The sequence below is a fragment of the Canis lupus genome, chromosome 3, assembly GCF_048164855.1.
Source record: "Canis lupus baileyi chromosome 3, mCanLup2.hap1, whole genome shotgun sequence".
NCBI lineage: Eukaryota > Metazoa > Chordata > Mammalia > Carnivora > Canidae > Canis > Canis lupus.
In genome coordinates this window covers 17,501,574-17,520,539 of record NC_132840.1, presented here as the reverse complement: position 1 = coordinate 17,520,539, position 18,966 = coordinate 17,501,574, and the positions used below count along the sequence as shown (strand labels likewise).

General features: G+C 39.4%; 1 long non-coding RNA gene across 14 annotated transcripts in view; it reads left to right on the top strand.

Annotated features, from left to right (window-relative positions):
- The window catches only part of LOC140629701 (uncharacterized), an 802,104-nt gene that overhangs the window by 267,051 nt on the left and 516,087 nt on the right, over nucleotides 1–18,966 (top strand). The window lies entirely within an intron of this gene.

Here is an 18,966-nt window from a genome sequence, read left to right as displayed (position 1 = left end):
ATCAAAGAATAAGGACTGAGGCAGAAATAAGCACCGTATGCTGTGGGCGTCCAGAGGCAGGGCACTTAGCCCAAGCAGGCAAACCATTTAGAGAAATCTATTTTAAATTGATTGTTTTATTTGCTGGATTTTATATTGACATGTTTTGCTTTGTTCTCAATGTGTTCTGGGACTGCAGCCTATTCATTTATTATTAAGAGAACGGTAATTATTTCCAGGAGCTCCTGAGAATACACTTTGCTTCCCCTTTGCCTGATCTCTGCTGATTCTGGTATAACCTTCATATCTGTGAGGATGTCTGTGGCAGGAAGTGACAGCCCCTATGTGCCTGGGGTAATACCCTAAAGACTCTGATCTGCAAGGAAGGTTTGCAGACCACTGGTTCTTGAACTTTAATGAGTATCTGGGTCCCCTGGGAATCTTGTCAAAATGCAGATTCTGATCCAGGAGTTCTGGGTTGAGCCTCCAGATTCTGTTTTTCTAAGTTCCTAGTTGCTGCTGCTGCTGCTGCTACTACTACTACTACTGCTGCTGCTGCTACTGGTCTGTGGACCACATTTTGAGTAGGAAGACTGTAAAAAGATCAGCAGTACTTTCTGCACCAGTGAATATTACAGCAGGGCTAAACAGAGGCTTACGTACCTTTTCTTGCTATCTTTCTAGACTGTAAACTCAATGGAGATAGTACCGTTTTCTTGCCTGCAACTCTATATCCAGTGCCAGGCACATAGAAAAATCTCAGTAGGGATGCCTGGGTGGCTCAGTGGTTGAGTGTCTGCCTTCAGCTCAGGGCATGATCCCGGGGTCCCAGGATCGAGTCCCACATCGGGCTCCCTGCATGGAGCCTGCTTCTCTCTCTGCCTGTGTCTGCCTCTCTCTCTGTGTGTCTCTCATGAATAAATAAATAAAAATCTTTAAAAAAAAGAGAAAAATCTCAATAATATTTGTCAAATGAATGCCTCAAGTTCCCCCCTTTTCCATGGGTATGTATATGTGGAGGTTTACCTGCTGCTTTCATTTGATGCTGTGAGTACAGCCTGGACCTGTATCCGTTCCCTGGGCTGTAGTTTTGATCTCTCAGTTCAAGACAGCCTGCTGGCTCAGGGCTGGGCCATGTGACCTGCAGCTCTCTCCTAGATTTAGATAAAGCTCATTCTACTCCTTGAGTGCATGTCTGATCTGAGGCTCTCCTTCCATTGACTATCTTAGTGCTCCTTCCCTATATCATGATTATGGACCAGACCAGCTGGATATTGATTTTAAAAAAATATTTCATTAGAGTTCCTTATATCCTCTTAGACTCACCAATTGACACTGTTGACTTCTTCCTATTACAGCTCTTCTGGCTTGGTTAATTTTTCCCAAATCTTTTAGCACCCTTCACCTTCCTTACTTGGAAATCCCATCAAAACTGCATGATTGGATCTGGAGCTAGGCCAGTGATGACATGAAGGACTAACATTGAAATATAAGATGATCATCAGGCTCTTAACTTGAGTTCCCACCCAGAAACTTGGCACCTTCTCTGTAGGATGTGCGTTTTTAAAAAGCCAAAAGCAATTAACCATTATGCAAACTATCTAATCCTCAGCTTCCTCAACTGCAAAATGGGAATAGCTGCACCCTCCTGTGGGTTTTTAATTAAGATTAAATTGTGATATGATAAATTGCTTAGCTCAAGATCTGACACATGGGAAGTGCTCTATAAAGGATAGTTCTTTTTATTTTTATTTCTAAAAGGCGAATCCCAAAGTCCAGGATCCCCTAAGAGAAAGGTTCCAGTGAATCTTGGCTCATATCTTTAACAGCTCATCATGGAAGAGAGAGGGTTGGATCCAGTCAGGGACAAGGTATAAATAGCTAAATTAGTGACAATATAAGGATGGCACTATTCAACTAAGCATTCTTTCCTGATTCTCCCTGTGTCTGAATGAGCTCAGAGCCTCTTCCCATATTATCTCAGATGCTGGAAGGTCCATCCTGCTTACAGGTTTCATTGAACATATTTTGGAGTAAGAGAACTTTTTAAGTGCCTTTCTAAAACAACTGGGTAGATTAAATCCTAAATATTGAAATTTGTTTTTGAAACTAAGCTGATAAATGAGCACCCAACATTATTTCAGTTTAAATTCAACTGACTAAAGACCCCAAATAGCCAGGGGAATATTAAAAAAGAAAACCATAGCTGGGGGCATCACAATGCCAGATTTCAGGTTGTACTACGAAGCTGTGATCATCAAGACAGTGTGGTACTGGCACAAAAACAGACACATAGATCAATGGAACAGAATAGAGAATCCAGAAGTGGACCCTCAACTTTATCTATGGTCAACTAATATTTGACAAAGCAGGAAAGACTATCCACTGGAAAAAAGACAGTCTCTTCAATAAATGGTGCTTGGAAAATTGGACAGCCACATGCAGAAGAATGAAACTAGACCATTCTCTTATACCATACACAAAGATAAACTCAAAATGGATGAAAGATTTAAATGTGAGACAAGAATCCATCAAAATCCTAGAGGAGAACACAGGCAACACCCTTTTTGAATGTGGCCACAGCAGCTTCTTGCAAGATACATCCATAAAGGCAAGGGAAACAAAAGCAAAAATGAATTATTGGAACTTAATCAAGATAAAAAGCTTCTGCACAGCAAAAGAAACAGTCAACAAAACTAAAAGACAACCTACAGAATGGGAGAAGTTATTTGCAAATGACCTATCAGATAAAGGGCTAGTATCCAAGATCTATAAAGAACTTATTAAACTCAACAGAAAGAAACAAACAATCCAATCATGAAATGGGCAAAAGACATGAACAGAAATCTCACAGAGGAAGACATAGACATGGCCAACACGCACATGAGAAAATGCTCCGCATCACTTGCCATCAGGGAAATACAAATCAAAACCACAATGAGATACCACCTCACACCAGTGAGAATGGTGAAAATTAACAAGACAGGAAACAACAAATGTTGGAGGATGTGGAGAAAGGGGAACCCTCTTGTACTGTGGGTGGGAATGTGAACTGGTGCAGCCACTCTGGAAAAGTGTGTGGAGGTTCCTCAAAGAGTTAAAAATAGACCTGCCCTATGACCCAGCAACTGCACTGCTGGGGATTTACCCCAAAGATACAGATGCAGTGAAACGCCAGGACACCTGCACCCCGATGTTTCTAGCAGCAATGGCCACAATAGCCAAACTGTGGAAGGAGCCTCGGTGTCCACCGAAAGATGAGTGGATAAAGAAGATGTGGTTTATGTATACAATGGAATATTCCTCAGCCATTAGAAATGACAAATACCCACCATTTGCTTCGATGTGGATGGAACTGGAGAGTATTATGCTGAGTGAAATAAGTCAATTGGAGAAGAACAAACATTATATGGTCTCATTCATTTGGGGAATATAAAAATTAGTGAAAAGGAATAAAGGGGAAAGGAGAGAAAATGAAAATATCAGTGAGGGTGACAAAACATTAGAGACACCTAACTCTGGGAAACAAACAAGGGGTAGTGGAAAGGGAGGTGGGCGGAGGATTGGGGTGGCTGGGTGATGGGCACTGAGGGGGGCACTTGGTGGGATGAGCACTGGATGTTATGCTATATGTTGGCAAATTGAACTCTAATAAAAAAATTAAATAAAAAAATTCAACTGACCTAATGTTACCCAGTCCATCTTGGACTGTCTTTAATTACATTAAGTCACATTTTCTCAACCTTGGCATTATTGACATTTGGGACCAGATGATTCTTTGTTTTGAGTGGTCATCTTGTACATCGTAGGATTTTTTTTAAAGATTTTATTTATTTATTCATGAGAGACACAGAAAGAGAGGCAGAGACACAAGCAGAGGGAGAAGCAGGGTCCATGCAAAGAGCCTGATGTGGGACTCGATTCTGGGAATCTGGGATCAGGGCCCAAGCCAAAGGCAGGCGCTCAATGCTGCTTTAGCAGCATTCCTGGCTTCTACCTACCAGAAGCAAGTAGCATTCTTCCCATTGTCTTAAAGCAATTACTAAGTATCCCTTAGGAGAAAAATTGTCCCATGGTTGAGAAACACTGTATTCATGTATTTCTACTTTTAAATAATGACAAGGTTTTTTGAGTTATACCGGATCTGGTATTGAGTATTGGTTCTGCTTCATACAATGTATGTGCCATCAGACAGGTCTAGCCTGAGAGGCAGCTTCCTCATCTGCACAAGGTGGGTAATAAAATCTAACACCTGGCATTGAGGTGAGACTTAAAATAGGACATGTATAGAGGACCTGGACATGTAGAAGCTCAATGGTTATGATCATATCTTTTTCTTTGGCTAATGGAATTGACCATTGCCAAAAACTCTGTTTGCTTGGAAAGTATGTGTGTGTGTGTGTGTGTGTGTGTGTGTGTGTGTGTGCATGCTTGTGCACACACAGGCACATCCATATGCTACATGTCAGGGATATATTGCTGAGAAAGAACTAACCTCTGCGTGGCTCTAGAACTCTCTGGCAGACCACGGGTGATATCGAACAACACTTCAGAGCACAAGCTTTGGCGTGAGACAGACATGGATTCCACTCCTGGATCTGCCATCTACCTGTTAGGTGATAATTTGGATCAAGTTGTATAACCTCTCTGCCTCAAGTTCCTTATCTGACGAACAAAAACCATACCCATCTTGTAGGGTCATTGTATTGTGAGGATTAAATGAGATCACGAATGTGAAACACTTTGTACCATGCCTGTGGCCATGTCAAATTTGCTCAATAACTAATAGTTGTTGTTGCTATTATTATCCATGTTATTTCGCCCTTGGGTACATCCCTAGGGGTAACTTCAAAGCAGATAGTGGCCTCTTTCCAGGGGTTTCCTATCGTGCCAGAGTAGCTCAGTCAACAACTTCCCTAATGAGCTCAAGACTCCATCAGCGGGACCTTTTGTTTTCCTACTAACTCTCTGTCAACATGGTTTCCGCTCTGGCATCAACATTATACCAATTGCATATTCACTAGCCTGCATGGGCCTCAAGACTATCAATTGCTACAATGGAGTAAATGATATTCATTGTTAAAACAGGGTAAATGCCTATTTCCTTTACACAATAGAAGGAACTGTTATAGGCTATTAAGTAAATAACAATAAATAACACACTATAAAATGCTTTACATATGCCTTATCGCACTGAACTGTAATGCTCTGAAGTAGCTGTTATGGCTGGGTAAATTATACGTGTTTTTAAACACTGTCCAAAATACATATTTACACGTACTTAAAATCCTACACTAAACAGTCTCTATAGCAACCAGTAAAACACAAAAGCCTTATTAAGCATTCTTTGTAGTATTTTTAGGAGTTTAATCATTAGGAGAAAGCTCATAGGCCATGTAGACACCAGGGAACACGAAAAAAGAAAGTCTTTATAGGAACAAAAGAATGAGGTTGGCTTTGAACCTGGTGGGAGAGGATTTTATTTTTTTAAACTAATAATCACCAAGGGCCTTCTCTTTGTGAAGGCAATGCTGTGTTTGGGGTACATCAGACACAATTTTGGAATTACAATCTGGTTCTCAACAGAGAAGAGAGATTCTTCAATTAACATATTCCAGCAAAAAGATCACTTTCAATTTTCTCTCTTTAGTCACAGCAAGAAAAGATTTCCTTGCCATTCAAAAGTAAAGGAATATATAATATCTCTGTTGAGCCTGAGTCATATGACTCTTAGAAGGGTAATTCTGATGGTTTCACTGGGGTGGAGCCATATCCCATCATTTGAGTTCTGCATTTAACTGATTGTTTGTGGCATGCTGCAATGACAACATACCCTAGAAATATTAGTGACTTAACACTGCAAAATTTTCTTTCTTACTCATTCTGTATGTCCAGTGTCAGTCAGTAGAGTTTATACACTGTGCTATCTCTCAGGGACCCTAGGGAGCCCTATCCTCTTGTGATGCCACCACTCAAATACAGTCTTTCCAGGGTTCTACAGCCAGGAGAGAGACTGCTGGAGGGTGGCCTGGGGGCCCAGAAGCAGCATACCTCATTTTCACTCACACCCTATTGGCCAGAACTTAAATCAAGTAGTTCCAACCAACCTACAACAAAGATTGGATAGATGGGGGAGCCCATGGAATATTTATCTAGCACTAAACAGTTTTGAGAAAAATATCATTTACATGTCAGAACTAGGCCAGATACTTTACACTGCTTGAATTTATCTTTAAAATAATTTTGCAATGTAAAATTTCCCCATTCACCAATGGAGAAACAGACTCAGAAGTCTTAAATGACTTATTTAAGGTCACTCAACCACAAATTGGAAGGGCAAATTTAAATCTAGGTCAATCTAAAACTGAACATAAAATACTCTATCAATCAGCAGTTCTACTTTTAAGTAGAAAAGCACATATATTTTCATCAAAAAACATGTTTATAGAATGTACGCACAAGCACTCTTCCTAATATCCCCAAATTGAAAACAATTTGCCATCCACCAATAGTGGGATACACTGATTGTGGCGTACAAACACAATGGAATATTATACAGTACTGAGAACCAATAAATGGTAACTACATGCAAATACGGATAAATCTCACAGATATCACATTGAATGAAAGAGTTTATACTGTATGATTCCATGCCATATTACTCAAAAGCAAGCAAAATTAATCAATGGTGACAGAAGTCAGGATAACGATGACCTTGGAGTTTGTCATGAAAAGCATGCAAAGAGCTTCTGGTTTTTCTTGTTCATTTATCTGGATGCTAGTACCATGGGTCTGTTTGATTTGTGAAAATTCATCTATCTGCACAATTATATTTTTGCATATTGCTCTGCATATGTTATTTTATATAAGGTCTACTTGGAAAAAGACAACTTGCAAAAGTATAAATTATAGGTTCAGATCAAACTGATTCTAGAGCCCTGTCTATTATCATATAGCATTCATTTCTTCTCCAACCACATTAAAACAAAAGTCAATTCTACCCTTAAATAATTCAGCTTGATTTCTACTCCATTGACATGACCCCTCTATTAAATAGTTCCTTGGGATAATGGTTTAGATAGAAACTTACAGCAAATTTGTGAGAATTGTCAAAGTCAACTACAACTCACTCTAACATTGGCTTCTGTAAGATAGCTTTCTTCCCTGAAATCGAATGTAAACCTGGGATTTCCAGAGAATGGAGGGAAGGCCATGGAATCTGCTCTCTTCTCAGGCTAGCAGAATGAATATAGTCCAGTATAGAGGAGAGAAAAAAAAAAAAAACCTATATTAAAACAAACCCCAAACAAGGATAATAAGATAAGATTGGGGCTAGAGATGTTTCCATCCATTTCATTTGGAGCCATCACAAAACTCAAAAACCATCGTACCTACCCAGCTGAAATGAACTGACAGCTCAAGGATTAATTCCATTGCTTTTCTCTGCCCCTTCCCTATCCCCTTATCACATCCAACACCAAAACAGCAATTTGGTGGAACACTGACCACCAAAAGACAATGTTGTCTTAGGGAAGGTATTAGTGGTAAATCCTCAAGCTGTTTTATAAGCACGTCCTAGTTTGGCAACAGAAGGCAAAACACAAAATTGTGAGATAAGCTTGAATTCAATTTTGCAGTTTTCATCTGTCATCACATTATGATAGTATGGTGTTCTGGGCTTTTCAGCAGGTTCAGGGCATGGGTATGATACTTCCGGGAAGGACTTCACTCCCATCTGTTCCTATCTTGGAAGCAGTGCTTGTGGGATCATGCTTTTCAAAGATCTAGTGGGAATTGCCAGAGCTCATTCTAAAGACCTGTCAGATTCTGAGTCAATGGCACTCTATCTGCATGCCTTGCTTATTCATTTATTTGGCATGTGTTTACTAAGCACCTGTTCTGTTTTTGGTGCTGTGCATGGCTCTGGGGATGAACTAATGAACAGAGGGAAAATAGACAAATAAGTGGGGAGATTTTAAGAAACACCAATGGGATTAAATAGTGTACTATAAGAGCAAATAGGAGACATGGCCACCAAGCCTTGAGGAGTAAGATCACTTCCTGGAGGTCATGACATCTAGGCTGAAACATGAAGAGTGCAGTGAAGCTATATTGGATACCCCCATGTACCATTCACTCTGCTAGGTTTTGGAAATAGAAGGATGATTAGAGCCTAGTCTGAATAAGAGATAGAGTGTGATTTGAGGAGGGGTAAAGATAAACGAAAGGACTCTTTCAGTAGATCAGTGAAGTTCAGCAGGGTGTTGGGGCTCAGCTTGATGGAGATGATGCCTAGGGAGTTAATTCTAGGCAAATGAGTAGCAGTTAAAGGAAAATGCAGGGAGGTAGAAAGTAGATTTTCTAAGAGAGAGGAGGACAGAGTAAGTGGGCACAGAGTCATGAAACAGTGGACCTACAATGGGTACTTTGTGTGTTTTAATGTAATTGGAGTAGACAGCGTGAAGTTGGGGGCTGTGGAATCTGGGAAGTGCTCAATGTGGCAATTACAGTGAGCCATGGTAATTTTGGTGAATCACCACTTGCTGGTGGTGGTGATTTGATCATAGTGTGTTCGATAAGAATCACCCCAATACCAGTATGATGAGAGGATGAAATTTGAAATCCAAATCCAAATCCACTGTAGAGTGGTCACAAGTGGTATATCAGTGGTATCCGCAAGCCATATGCTTTCCTCCCTCAGTTTTCTGGGCCCAATAGAAACATGAAGTCTAAGCCTAGAGAATGGCTACTAGGAACAGAACAACCTGTTATCCTGCATTTCCCCTGTAGACACACAGCCTTGGTGTAGATTTATACAACTACATTTAGGACTGATGATAGAATCATTGTTTTTTGTTTTTTTTTTTTTTATCCCTTCCATGACACAAACCAAGAAAAAAAATCATAATAAAATTTTACAAGTTAGCTGCCACCAAGAATAAACAAGAAAGCACTATAAGAAATGAATCAGAGGCTCTAACTAAATCTGCTCTCAGGACAATAACTCTAATGCAAAGCCAGGGTCTGAGGAGGTCGCAATGAGAAACTCTCCTGGGGCATTTCCAAAGAGAAAGGAGATATTCTCCTCCTGTCATCTTCACTTCATGTCCTAATATGTCTGTGGATGTGCAGAGAAAACATAATCTGCAGCCTCTGCTCTGAATCAAGGTTTGGATAACCAGGGCCATTAAGGCATCCCCAAGGATCATAGAATTAACCCTCTCTGAACCCAGGGAAGCCACTGCCACTAAAGCACTAGAAGAAAGTTGCTTGATTCTAATCACAGCTGAACCAAAATGTCACTTACCATTAGGTTCAATTGGCATTTTTTTCCTCTTTTTAAATTACAAGATTACCTTTAAATTGTGTACAGGAGCTCATAACTGCTGTCCATTGGAGGTAATCGGGAGTGATTTCATTTTACCCATAGACAGGTTGCCTCTTCTAGAGTCTTTGTTCATTAAGCTTCTGTCTATCTCAGGTTCCATTTAAGCATCAATGAGGAATAAATTCTGTAACACGGAAGACATTGCATGTTTGTTTTTAGAGTCACCTCGTTTGTTGGCTGATGATTCTTCAGAGCAGGCTGGATTCTCCTGGAGCCTCTCAGGTATATGTGGTAAATATGCATTCTCTATGCCCCTTAGGCAGTCTTTTCAACATAGATCGCTGCTCTGGGCTGACCCCGTGAACTCTCCAAAAAATCACTTGGAAAGACAGTCTAAACTGCTAGTCATTCTGTGTTGCCTTCAATGGAAGCAACCTTAGTATAACTGCTTGTAGAACAAGTCAGAGCATAATTAACCCATTCATTCATTCATTCATTCGACATTTGTGCATCAACTATGTGTAAGACATTGAGCCTGGCATTGACACAATGGTGAGTTGGAAGCTTACAACATAGTAGTAGATGGACAAAATTAAACTATTTTATTGCAATGTGATAGCATCCATAAAGTGGAGAGAATAGGAGGCCCGACTGGGTACATTTATTATAGGGTCAAGGGCACGGGCAAGGCTCCTCAGAAAGAATTACATGGGAACTGATCCTGAAGGTTGAAGAGAGTCTCACTAGCTGAAGGAACAGTTTGTGCAGGGGGCTAGAGGTTAGAGGGGGAGCTCAGGGAGGGTAAGAATGGAAAGTAGGTATGCATGTGTGAAGAAAACAGAGCAGTGGGTCAGGTTGTCAAGAAAAGATGTGGATGGAGGAAGACAGGGATCATATCACAGGAAGCTTTGTCAGCCTGTTAATGAGCATAGACTTTATCCTGAGGGCAAAGGAATAGAGAAGAGAGATGTGAGCAGATGTGCAATTGGGACACTTACCCACAGTAGATGACTGGTTCTATGAGGGTCTGATGCATTTTGTAAGCCTGGTAAAATCTCATATGTATCATCCTTTTCCCCAGAAACAACCTTAACCAGCTACCTCCTTTGATTTTGATCCTTCCCCCTGAGACTACCCTCTGTACTCCATTTATTATACTTCTGCATGTAATGGAATAGAGTTTCAGGAAGAATCCTTCTACTGAGGTTTGCAGAAAAGAGTTGAAGACATGACAAGAGCATAAACACTCATGGCCCAAAACCCTCAAGAGAGGCTATCACTCATAAGCAGAGGAAGACTTTGGGTTTGCTGTGGCTGTATTGTCAAATCCTTCTGATTTACTGATAGAAGTTTAAAAACTTGGGTTATGAGTTGTAATATTTCTGATACTGCCAGCATTATTTTGGGGACACACTGGATTTGAAGTCTTCAGATACAGGTTTGAGGTTCAGTTATGTCACTTAAAAGCTTAGACAACCTAAAAGACTTTGTAGTCCCATTTTTCTTTTTCATCTAAAAGGTTAACATAGCTCCTATAACCTATGGTGTTGTGGGGATTTAATGATATATGCATAGTGTATTGCAGATATTTATTGAATGAATGGATATTGGAGAAAACCCTGACTCCATGGGCTATGGTCTCCTCATCTGTAAAATGAGAAGATTGGACTAGATGCTTTGGATTTCTTTCCAGCTTAAATGATCTCTAGTTCCATGACACTTGCCTATTTTGAGGCTTTTACTGATCAGTGGCATGGTGTGGTAAATATAGGAAAATCTGGTTTGGTATCTTATAAAGTCAAAGGATAAGGAATAAAAGATTTCTGAGAGAAGACACTCTAGTGACTACTCTGGCCCCACTAAAACTGCTCTTATCCCAAAAGCCAGGTAGTGAGAAGAATGTTTATTTGCTACTGTCACTGGCTTTACTTGACTTCCCAGGTGAAGACTTAGTCTCAGAGGATACCACTGACAGCAAATTTCCTGTAAGACCACTTCGAACTGTGGGAGAAAATTGCTTTATCCTTTTATGTTATCTCATGAAACACTATTGATGCATACTGTTCATGCTAAAAAAACCCTTCATGTTTCTTCTTGAGTAAGAACTCGAAGAAAGACAATCTGAGCACAGAAAACATGATATTGAATAAATGTTTTTTTCTGGCTTCTGGAAGGTGATCTGATTTGGAACATAAGCACCTCTGGGAATTCCCCCTTCCCCGCCCCCATTCAGCACCACTGAGGTATATATGTTCTATCCTTGCCATATTTAAATTTCATATTAAGTAAACATTGGAATGACTCAGTATTTGATACCTCATCTGACTGGCCTTTACTATGGTGATATAGCTCAAAATAGCCACATGTGGAACTGTTCCAAAGATGTGATAATGGAAAGTTCTGGGGAATAGATATCTTATCTATTTAGGATATTTAGGACTGACTGAAATATACCCCAATTACAGTTGGACTATCTCTTGGCCGCTGTGGATTATCTCCCATATTGTTGGGACCTAATGTTTTCTGTATTATCCATGGTTTTCTTTTGCTGTTTCTGAAAGGCTATGATGTTGATCACATCAGGCCATCCAGATGCCTTTCCTAGAATGCAACTCTTAAAATGTAGGAGACAAAGCTGCAAATCAGCTACTCAGGATGGCATGGAATAGTTAGAAAGCAAAACCACACTTTCAGCATCCTTTTCTCTGGGAATGTGGACTGACCCCTCTGTAGGCTGCTTCCCCAGAATGCAGCCTCATGGCATGCACTTTGTCATAGTCTTTCCTTACATATTCATCTCTTAGCTTGGACCTTACATTCCTAGGGGATAGGAAACCTAGTTGCTTGCTCACTCCTACTATTAATTATTTGGCACATAATAGGTCTACAAGATAATTTCCAATAAAGAGTATAAATCTGTTAGTGTTGCATTTAATTTTTTTAAGTTTTTTTTTAAAAAATTAAGTAATCTCTACACCCACTGTGGGGCTTGAACTCACAACCCCAAGATCAAGAGTTGCATATTCTTCTGATTGAGCCAGCCAGGAGCCCCTGCTAGTGTTGTATTTTAATTAATTAATTAATTTATTATTTATGAAGTCCAATTTATCAATTTGTTCCTTTATGGATTGTACTTTTTTAAAAAATATTTTTATTTATTTATGCATCACACACACACACACACACACAGAGAGAGAAAGAGAAAGAGAGAGAGGCAGGCTCCATGCAAGGAGCCCTATGTGGGACTCGATCCCAGGACTACAGGATTGTGCCCTGGGCAGAAGGCAGGCATTAAACCACTGAGCCACCCAGGGATCCCCTGGATTGTGCTTTTGTGTCATGTCTGGGAAATCATTGCCTAGTCCAATGTCAAAAAGTATTCTCCTATGTTTTCTTCTTGAAGTTCTATAGTTTCAGGTTTTATATTTAGGCCTATGATCCATTTTGAGTTAATATTATATATTAGCAATTTATGGATCAAAGGTAATATTTTTGTGTGGATACTCATTTATTTCAGCACCACTTGTAAAGACTACACTTCATCCGTTGAATTGCCTTTGTACCATGTAGAAAAGCAGTTGTCTGTACATTTATCATTGGAGCCTTATTATAAATCTTGAAATCTGGGCTGCTAATTCTACGACCTAATTCTTTTTTAAAGCTGTTTAGGTTACTTTAGTTCTTTTACACTTCCTTATGACTTTTAGATTATTAGTTTCTGCCATAAGAAGCCTGGTTGTATACTGATTAGCGAGAATTGACATCTTAACCATATTGATCCTTCTGACCCATGAAAACAGTATATCCTCTATTTTTTTAGGTCTTTAGTTTTTTTCAGCAATTTTTTTATAGATTTCAAAGTATAGATCTTTCATATATTTGGTCTGGTTTATTCCTAAGTATTTCATATTCTTAAAAGATATTATAAATGGTATTTTTAAATTTTTGATTTCCAGGTGTTTATTGATAGTATATAGAAATAGAACTGATTTTTGTATATTGACTTTGTATGCTGCAGTCTTATTAAACTAATATCAGTTTCAGTATCATTTTTGGGGATTCACCATGTCTTCTCTATAGAAGATCATGTTATATATAAGTAAGAACAGTTTTAATTACTTCTTTCCAACTGGGATCACTTTTATTTATTTACTTATTTTTACTTGCCTTATTGCACTGGCTAGAGCATCCAGTACAACACTGAATACAGGTGGTAAGAGTGGATATACTTTGCCTTTTCCTTGATTATGGAGGAAAAATATTTAGCCTTCAAGTATGAACTCAGAACATTTGCAGATAGAGACCAACTGTGCTCTGCAATTTATATAAAACCCCAAACATATATATTTGCTTAATTCTAATGAAGATTGCTGTGGAGTATGGAACATTATTACAGAAAAACTGGAATCAGGAGCTGACACTAAACCAGATGATGAAAAACAGAATTTAAACAGGATAAGGACAGAAATACTTCCCTCACAAACAGAGGCTTAGAAGCCTGATGAGAAAGGACTGTACGTTAACATAAGAACCACACTTTAGGGCAGCCCGGGCAGCTCAGTGGTTTAGCGCTGCCTTTAGCCCAGGGCGTGATCCTGGAGACCAGGGATAGAGTCCCACGTTGGGCTCCCTGCATGGAGTCTGCTTCTCCCTCTGCCTGTGTCTCTGCCTCTCTCTCTTTCTGTGTGTGTGTGTGTGTGTGTGTGTGTGTGTGTGTGTGTCTCATGAATAAATAAATAAAATCTTAAAAAAAAAAAAGAAGCACACTTTAGATGACTTATAACTTGGTATTGTCAGTGTGATATTAAGGAAAAACACTGAGCAGGCTTTACAGGTTGTTGCAGACAGTGTTGGTGTGCTGCCTGAGCCATACTATATGGGAAGGAATTTGAAAATAGCTTTAGAAGGACGCCTGGGTGGCTCAGCGGTTGAGCACCTGCCTTTGGCTCAGGGCGTGATCCTGGAGTCCTGGGATCAAGTCCCACATCGGGCTCCCTGCATGGAGCTTGCTTCTCCCTCTGTCTACGTCTCTGCCTCTCTCTCTGTGTCTCTTGTGAATAAATAAATAAAATCATTAAAAAAAAAAAAAAGAAAAGAAAATAGCTCTAGATTGACACTGGTGCATGGTGTGCTGGGGCAGCTTGTACAGGCTCTTCTGGCCAATTTTGCTCAACAATTCCCAACTTACATTCAATGATGTCGCCTTGGTAGCTTGAAATTGACCATGGTAGGAATATTTACACCATGAAAATTTGGCAGTTGCTACAAATGAGGGGCTTTTTTTCCCCTAGAGACCTGGTTGTTAAGCATATATCAGCATACCAGTATATAAATAGCACTTACCAGCACACCACTACATAATCAGGAGCCTTTATAAAATTATTATTGATATATTAATATATTCATATGGGTTTTAATTCCTTCCATCTAAGAGTAAGGCACAGCATGATTTTTTTGTATAACCTAAGAAAGAAAAAATGGTATCAATTGTAATTTAGAGATTCCACTAATAGAAGACACATCCTATTCTTAGCCATACTAAAATGTGAGAAACCCTGACCTTTAACATTGAAGAAATACAGCATTATTAAAGTTTGTTGTATGGGAAACACCATATAGTTTATTTTGTATTTGTATTGGTCATTCACATAAAATGTTTAATTTTTATTACAAAGTCCTGTTAAACAAAACAGAAGCAGTTTTTGAAGTTTAACTAAAATATTTGAACTTGGTGAGCCCAGTTCACAGTCTGAGTCCAGATTTTGAGATCTCTCCAGGCAAACCAAATCTCACAGGACACTCACAGGATAGTTTTTATTAGTGTCATCTGTTCATTCATTCATTCATCTGTCTTTCCCAACTAGATAACAGTATGCTTGAGGGTAGAACACTAGTATGTCTTATTACCCTTTGTATTTCCAGGGTTGAGTTAGTGATCTATTTCATTGTGAGTGACCAAGAAATGTCAAGGAAAAAAGAATGTATGTATATATGTATGTATGTATGTATGTATGTATATGTCTGTCATGGCTCCTAAGGAAAGCGTATCCATGTCTATCCCAACCATGTGCATACCACACAGATAGGAACACACACAGAGATGGCAACACAAAGATGTTATTTTTACAGATCTTTCACTATAACTTAGAAATCAGATATACTGTTGAGTAACTTCTTTCCTCCTGAAAATCTCACCAGAGACCAGCACTCAGTGTTGAATGAATAACCTAATTGGTAGGGTTGGCTATTTCTGAGAGATGAGTATGAAGATAGTCAATGCCTGAGTATATTGAATGTGTCATTGGCCTGGTATGCTGGCATTTGGGCATTCTGACATGGGTAGATCTGTCCTTTCTTACTCTTCTCTTAAGGATTGAATGCAAGTGAGAGTCTTCAGTCAGCTTTTGTATGCCCGTTGCTTAACAAACTATGAGGAAGTCTTAGGGCAGCTCTTAGGCAGCCTGGTTGAGAGTGTCAGAAGCTGACCATTACTATTAGGTACCAGCCCAGCACATCACTCTGAATAGATCCATTTGGACATGGTGGCTTCTTTCCTTTCCTTTTTCCAGTAGCTGAAAATATCCCCTGATAGCTCAACAGAGAAAAATAAATTGTCCTCGTGTATTTACACAGAGGAGAAGATTTTCCTCATTGTATTTGCAATTCTGTCTCATGCGATGACCCCCATTTTCATAATCCTTCATGGAGTATCATGATTTAAAAAGCTTTCTCTCCCTGCTGTTTCTGTTAAAAGGTTTTCTGGTGCAATTCTTGGAAAGTCAAATTCTGCATTTAAATGTTGTATTTTCGCAGATATAATTTTAAAGAGGCCATACTTCTGGAATGTTTTTCTTTCTGGGAGAGAAGCAAGCAATTCCACCCTTCTGCATATATTGTTAACCAAGCCACGAGAGCGTACAACAGCTTTAATAGGAAGGCAATTGTGATTACATCTCGCTCGTAATTACATTTATTTGCTCACATATGTCCAAAAAGGCAAGCATTAGCCAGACCGTATGGGTATGTGTTTGTGCAAGGAAAATCATCTGGCAGATTGACAGTGAGGAAAATAGCTTTCAGCCACTTAGGCCTCTCCTGTCATGGACACTCGCGAAGACTGTCAGAGCTTACTTCGTTTTTGTTTTCATGCTTCTAAAATCGATTGCATTTGGAAAGCAGGGGAATTTATTATGGGTGATGGATTTGCATCAAAATAATCAAAATATTAGAGGCTGTATCTAACAAGGTACACATCTGTGATCCCACAGAGGAGAAAGTTGAAGCGTACCATGGTTGAAAGAAGCATTGGAAATGGCCACTGTCCCATCTGAGGAAGGGACGTATGTAGCTTCTGGGAATTTAGAGGGAAATTTTAAATCTGCATCACCAAGCTGTCCCTAAAGAAAAGAGAAGGTAGTGAAAATGGCATCGTTGTGTTTGTGAAACAGGTGAGTTTGGATCCTGGCTAAGCCATCTGTAACTCAAAAGACTTTGGAGAAGTTACTTTACTCCTCTGTACCTTGTGTTTCTTACCATTTTGGACTGTTTTTTCATTTATTACTCTCTGGCCTGTAAATAAGTTACTGACTCTTTGGGCCACTGCTATGCCCTCAGAACCTGGCACCATTCCTGGAGCATCATACTTACTCAGTGAATATATTTTTTAAATAAATTAATGTAAATTACATGATACATGCATGACTCAACAAACAGTGTTATATTAGTTTGCTGTTGGTTGGTGCTCTAATAAATTACCACACACTTTATGGCTTAAAACAACAAAAATTTATTATTTCACAGTCCTGGAGGTCAGAAGTCCTCAAATCAGCATGTCAGGGATTGTGCTTCACCTAGAAGCTCTAGGAAGGATCTGTCCCTTGCCTTTTCCAGCTTCTGGAAGCTGCCTGCACTCTCTGGTTCATGGCTGCTTCCTCCATCTTCAAAGCCAGATGTATCTGTCTATGCCTCTGACATTCCTGCCTCCCTGTTTTGAGGACCCTTATGTTACATTGGGTCTACCAGATAATCCCAGAAAATCTATTTAAGACCCTTGGCCCAATCATATTTGCAAAGTCCCCTTTTGCCCAGTAAGGCAATATAGTCACAGATTCTGGGATTAGGACATAGACATCTTTGGGGATGACATTATTCTGTCTACTACAAGTTTCTGTTATGAAATAAATCCCACCTCATTTATTACTACCACTTCTTTTTACCACTTGTTTGAATGCTCCTGTTGAAGGCTATCCTAACAAGAAACAGACAACTTTCAGATTTGTTTTTTGCCTCCATGGCAATGGTGCAATGATGCTGGACACCAACCGTGTCCCTTTAGGCCTCAGTTAATGGTGATTTATTTCACTTACATTTGGAGTTAGGAGGGCATGTTGTTGGGTTGAAGAAATTCTCAGCAACTTGCAGAGGATTTGGCATTCAGTAAATGTTTGTGGAATGATGAGTAAATCAGTGTTGAAAAGGTATCAGCCTACCTTCTAGGATCATTTCTCAAGACAAGGGATGACTTAGAGAAAATTCTTTGTAATCAGCTGAAAAGCAACAGATAGCAGTGAGCATATATATCCTGGGACTTACTTATCAAGAAAATCTTATGATGGTTTACAGGCCTTTCTTCCCTTGGGCTGAGAAATTGTCAAACACAGGGATAGGGCCATTGGGGCCTAAAGCTGATTGGTGGCCACCAAATACTATGGAATAGAATTGTGTGAATAACCAAAAAGTTCAGGGAAAAGCCAAGATCTCATACATGTTTTGGGCTATGAGAGAGTGAAGGAGCCATCAAATTTAACCTTTTATCCAATATTTAGAATTTTTCTAACCATGTGGTCTAAAAATAAGCCATTGAAATCCTTCTATGATGGTGTCAGAATAAATGGGTTTTCTATCTTTGGAAAATTTGGTGGCAAGTTCTTCCTTAAACTGAACCAAAATGATCTCCCTGTGGTGCTTGTTCATTCATGTGTTCTCTGTGTCATATAACAACTTCTGTGGACTTCTCACTCCAGACAAATGTCTGTTTTCCCATTTTCTCTTCTCCCATGATTCCACATGACTCCTGTGGTTTTTGTAAAGTCATATTTCAAGAGGCCATTTTATATGTCTTCTACTAGGCTGTGAACTTATTAAAAGCAGGTTTGTTTTATCTTTATCTTTGAATCTCAAAGCTTAGCAGAGTGACATATTTATAACATAGGCAGAGTCAAATTGAGTTAAATTAACACTGTTGGTAATTGAGCATAATGGACCCAGCTCAGGACATTCAGTAGAGAATTGGGTTTGAAGTTTGCCCACATTGCTTCTGAACCCTCTAGACTGGGTAAAGCGATTCTCCTCTCCGAGTCATAGATTCCTGTCTCTATGGCAGCCACCTGGGGTTGTTTTGAGGATAAAATGTGTGAATTATGAGAGTGTATTATGCAAATGTGAAGGGTTGTCTCAGTGCCCTTAAAGCCACACAGAACAGATCTCATCTTCCTCTGTTTGGCAGCCCTTCAAATATTCACAGAAAAAGATATCACACTCTATATCCCGAGCTGACAATATATATAGAATAACTAACTGTGAAATGCCCAGAATTAAATTTCTGGGTTTTGGATATCTGCCCTGTTGTTTATTAGCTGTTTGATCTTGGGAAAAGTACT